The sequence below is a fragment of the Quercus lobata genome, chromosome 3 (genome assembly GCF_001633185.2).
Source record: "Quercus lobata isolate SW786 chromosome 3, ValleyOak3.0 Primary Assembly, whole genome shotgun sequence".
Lineage (NCBI taxonomy): Eukaryota > Viridiplantae > Streptophyta > Magnoliopsida > Fagales > Fagaceae > Quercus > Quercus lobata.
Genome location: NC_044906.1, coordinates 1,601,646 through 1,607,335, shown reverse-complemented (window position 1 = coordinate 1,607,335; position 5,690 = coordinate 1,601,646). Strand labels below are relative to the sequence as shown.

At 34.5% G+C, this 5,690-nt stretch overlaps 1 long non-coding RNA gene across 1 annotated transcript; it reads right to left on the bottom strand.

The window, feature by feature from the left end:
* Positions 1-407: 407 nt before the first annotated feature.
* On the bottom strand, positions 408-4,237 carry LOC115982264. The gene is made up of 4 exons (XR_004089577.1): positions 4,088-4,237; positions 3,763-3,794; positions 3,248-3,380; positions 408-1,035 (listed from the first exon to the last, which is right to left on the bottom strand). It is a non-coding gene; the product is annotated as an uncharacterized LOC115982264 (long non-coding RNA).
* Positions 4,238-5,690: the final 1,453 nt, after the last annotated feature.

Here is a 5,690-nt window from a genome sequence, read left to right as displayed (position 1 = left end):
TGTTGAGGAAATACATTCCTGACCCTTCACATGTTTTGAGCTATGAGCCTCTTCAGATTAGAGATGATCTATCATATGAAGAAGTTTTGGTAGAGATTGTGGATCGTAAGGAGCAAGTGTTACGCAATAGAACAACACCTTGGGTAAAAGTGCTTTGGAAGAACCATTCAGTGAAAGAGGCATCTTGGGAGCGTGAGGAGGATATGTTGTCGAGATATCCAAGCCTTTTCCAAGATCAAGGTACGTAAAATTTCGAGGACGAAATTTTTATAAGAGGGGAAGATTGTAACGTCCCATTTTTTTTTAACTGATGGGACGTTACACTACATCCCCCTCAATCCTAACAGACCTTAAGAAACCTCCACCCATGGGAGGTCTTTGAGTCCATTTCAATTACAGGTGGGCTACATGCCTGGCTTTGGTTGGGAATGGAAAACTATTTAATTTAAATTAAACAAAAAATTTTTTTTTGAGAAGGAATTTAAATTAAAAAATTAGTATTTACACAACAGATTTTTATTTTCAGATGTCAAATAACCGTATTTGACTTATATTTTTCTTCATGTAGCTAGAGTGTGTGTGTCTATATATATATATATGATAAAAGAAGAGTAGAATGTGGTTGTGGTGGTAGTGAAAGGTGGTGTTGAGTAAAGAGCTGATAATGAATTGAAAAACCATGCCTAACCGCTCAATAAAATTTTGGTAGCCAGAGTGAAAATTAAAAGAAATTGGTATACTCACAGACACAGCACACTTATTATGGAAGTTACATTCCATTCTGAGTAAATTGGCTAGAAAGAACATACTGACTAAAATACCTCTGAAAATTTATAATTAGGAAGAGATTCTTATACCGATATCTCTAATTAACTAACTAGGAATTAATCATATAGTGTTGATGCTTTATAAAGTGTTGAAAGGGTGTAAAAGGTATCCAAGCACAACACTGGTGATGGCCACCATACAAACAAATAGAAGAGGAAATCTGACTCTTGAGTCTCCTCTAATCTCTCCTCTTTTGCTTAGTTCTGCCTGCAAGATAAGGAGAAAGAAAAATGCAAATGCCATAACTAAGAAGTAAATGACATGTTTAATACAAAGTAAAGTGATAAGACAGTCATTGAGGGGGATAAGTGAAGCATTTGCACATCATAGAAAAAGTTTACTACATGGCTGCAATCAGTCAAACGGATAGCCCTGGAGTTCACTATGTACAGCCTAATATCTAATAGTATGCTATATATAATGTTATGAAACAGACCGGTACATTATTGACCCTCTCTTTTGTTGTTTTTGAATTAAAGGTACCACCTGCTCTTTAGATACTTGAAAAGGCACACCACAGTGGTTGCAAATGAAGCAAATTTTTGGAGAATAAATTGAAAAATAATATTTACAAATCCAATGCCAAATCATCATCAGAATGTTTTTCCTTGATGGTCAAGATTTGCTCTCTCTATCAATAATATAAAAATGCAGCTGATCAAGAAATGTTGGGTAGAGACTAGATGTAATGAGCCCACTAGTTTCTATGGAAAAAGAATGAGAATTGATGTAATTCTAAGTAGTTGCACTCTACGAAGAAGAGTAGAACAGGAAAATCGAGAAAGAAGGTTAGAAAGGTGCACCTTACTTCAATGCTAAAGGCTATGGATTGCATTTATACAAGTTTCTTGGAATTCTTATTGGGTCATGTTAATGAGTTCACTTATAATTGTTAAGAAACCATTTTAGGAAAGTTTTGACACTACTCTCATGGAAAATATAAAAAACCGTTTAAAAAAAATTAATTTCTTTATCATTTTGCCATAAAATATTTATAAAAATTGTTCCTAAACTATGGCATCTATTAACATTTCCCATTCTTATTAGCCAAACAACCAACTTGTAACCAATTTTGCTCCACACCTATTGAAGACCACTAACTAACTAACTTGAGATTGTAAGTGTCCTCCACAACATTACATGAAGCAAGAATTTTTAGTTTATCCTCAACAGAGGCCACCACAACATTTGCTTTTGTTTGTGGAAGAATATTAATGGTCATTGCAATTTCCATTTCCTCTTTGCCATTATTAGTAATAGCTACAAGAATCTTGGGAAAATAATCAAATGTTCACTCCACTAGATTTATTTCGGTTTATGGCATATTCATCCCCATGGTTGGAAAGTATAACCAATGGCTCATAAACCTCTTTAGATTTCTAATTCCCATACAATTGCCCAACCAATGCAACAATAAACTACATGGTAGTGCCAAGTTCCCAACTTGTCACAACTCTGCCATCTACTGGCACTCTTTATTCTGCAGCAGTTGCACTAGGAGCTAATTGCTCCATAAATGATAAATAACAGGTTGTTTTCGAGTCCTTCAGTACAACCTGTTGCCCAAGCGCCACAGCTGCAGGCAAATCACAAAAACTGTACCACAAATCCTCCCATATGCTGCATGATTCTTCACCAAGTTTCTAGAATAACAAAATCTCTAAGACTATGGATTACAAGTGTTTATAGAAGTTGCTTGCAAATCTTATTAGCCAAATAAGCAACCAACAACTTGTAACCAACTTGGCTCCACCCCTTGCAATCTTACAACTAACTTGACTATTCTTGATTACGAGGCTAACGATGTGATTACAAAAATTACACCTTATAGTACGTTTGGGTTCATTACACTAGGGAGATTTAAGCAGAGCCACCACATTTGTTAATATTTCATAGAGATACACTATACACCCTAATACAAAAACCTTGTATGCATAATAATAGTATCTTCACCCACTGACAAAGTAATGAGTTTCTCAGAATCACAAACTTAGCACCATGAGAAAGATAAATTAAAGGCAGTTCTAGAAGAAAAGTTCTCCAGCTGGGTCAAAAATCCATTTTCCTTTCATCTGAGTCATTCTTCTTAGAGGTGCTATTAAAAATTTGAAAGTACTCAAAGCAATACCATCCTTTTTTTTTTTTGGGTAAAGCAAAAGAGGAATTCATAGATGCTAAAAGAAATTGGGAACATGTGAGCTGCTGGTCTCTACATAAAGGGGCAGGACCTAAAACTTTTTAATAAACTTAATACTCACTGATATGCAGATAGTGAACATATAAGATTTTTATAGTTGATAAATCCCGTTGCACTAGGAGGGGGGAAAAAGAAGAAGCATTGCAATGCTTATGGCAGAACTCAGCGACTTTAAGCATACCAAAAGAAACTATAAGAAAAGAATGGAGTTCAAGAAGTTACAAGTTTCTCTTTGTTAGACTCTTATATCTTGAATGCTTGAACTCCTCTCCTCTGTTAGCTTTGAAATGGTAACTTCAGCGTGCAAAGGAGATCCAAAGACTTGATCGTAATAGAACAAGACACCAACCATTTCCTAAACATATTTATTATAAATTTTATAAAACAACAAAATTAAACTGATATCAAAATACCATATAAAACAAAGGAAATATAAATGGTCATTCCACAAATGATGACTACTCTAACTAATCAATTTGTAATGCAAAAAGAGGAATCCAGTAAGCTCCTTCCACCCACTCATACAGCTTCAAGATAAAAGAGAGTAAAGAATTTGATATAATCAGGGAACAAATAACACACAGTCATCCCCATCACTAGAAAAGTTTGCAAGTTCCAAATATTAGATGATCCTGTTGGTAGAACAAACAATAAGGGGCCTGAGCCAATAAGGATTGTGAAGAATTAGAACAATCTCCATTTTCAATAGGGGCTTCATCAAAATATTTCAACCTTACCTCCAATTGAGAAGCGATGGCAACAATGGACCCTGCAAATACATAACAGATGCATAAGATTATAGAAAACAAATCCTAATAATTCATTGGGAATGATAGTGAATGAATATGGAATTAGTGCATTTATTTTCAGAAGTCATATGATGGGCTAGCCCTACAACTGAAAACAATAATGAATAGATATGCATCAACCAATTCCTTTTACTTGATTTCTAAATTTTAGTTGATCTGATACCAAAAAAACTCCTAGGGTCTAAGATTGGGCAGCCATTGATGTCAATGGTTGAAGATGATTTGGTTTTCTGCTGCAATCTCAAAAGCATACCTTCATATGCTGGCTAATAGCCAAGAAAATGTTATATACCCGTGATAGGCCTGCTAATGGGGTAACAATATCGGTCTCCTATGTTTGTTCTGAATGGAAAATTTGGAATGCAAGAACCATTTATTTTATGAATGCTCATATACTGAAAGACAGTAGTAGCCAGTGTTAAATTTTTACTTAATTAACTAGCATATAAATCATTCAAATTCTATGCTAAACTGGGTATTCTCACCGATGCAAAAAAACTCCAAAACCACCACATACAAGCTAGATTAGGTTGCCTTCTATGTACAACTCTTTTAGCTTAAAATGCCAACTTATTTTCCGTATAAGATTATGTACAACTTTTTAAATTACCATCCTCTCAAGGTACAAATCTACTTTTACAGAGCTTATCTCTTAAACAAAATAAGCCAATAAAAATAAACTCATCCAATTGCAGAAGGAAATCGATTTGAAAAAACGATATTGGATTGAGACTTTGAGTTCAAGCTAGGTCCAAACTATATTCCAACTTATAAATTCAGTTGCTGTAAGCTGATCCAATCAATACATGAATATTCCATGTCAATAGCATACATAAATGATTATTAGCAGTATATTATTCAGAAAAATTATTAAAGGTCATATAGTGTATGTCACATAATATTCATGGTAAAAGATTACAAAATTCAATTTTCCTTTTATATGCATATGCATATGGATATGGATATTAGTAGAATAGCTTGGCTATTAGATACCTTGTTGACAAAATATGCTTTAATTGTATTTGGTTAGATCTAAGATAGGTTTAGTACTTCAAGAAACATTTTGTTCAAGTTAAGTATTAAAGACATGAAGATTGGTCCAAGAAACAAGCAAAGAAAAGTTGTACATTAAGTCTTGACAAATAGCTCGACAGAAGCCAGCTATTGAGACTTAATGTGAAGCTCGATAGATAGCTCGACAGCAGCTCGATCTATCGAGAATTACGATTTCAGAATTTCCAGATCTGAAATTCAGCCCAGCCTTGCATATTTATTTGGGGTTTCTTTTCTCACCCCTAGACATATATAAGATTTATTTTAAAGGCCATCACACACGGATACAAAGAACAAGAGACTTATTTCCTCTGTGAAAAACTATTGCGTTTATACGCCATAGGGTTTTGTAACCAAGTGCTTCTAGATATTTATTGTTGATGAAGTGAAAATCTTTGCAACCAACAACATCTATTTAAGTTGCTGGAGCTAGTCACATACTTGGGATCCGTGCAAAAGGTTAGTCACAAATTGGAAGTTTATGCATCAAGGGAAAGAAGGCTACTGTAAGATCAAGTCCAATTGGGTATTGGAGCTAAGGTTCAACTATAGTTTGATATTTTGAGATAGGCCAAAGGTAGTTGATAAGATTCCTTATACTTGTAACCGCTTGATTGTTGATTAGTGGATTCTTGGGTGTGGTGATATTAAAATCAACCGGTGGGATTTTTGCCTTGTGAGGTTTTCCCCATTTGTTAACAAATCACTATGTCTAATTTATTTTCCGCTGCACTTAGTTTATTTGGTGATTTGTTGGTGCTTCCACGATTTGCATGTAATTTGACATAATTAATCAACTTGGG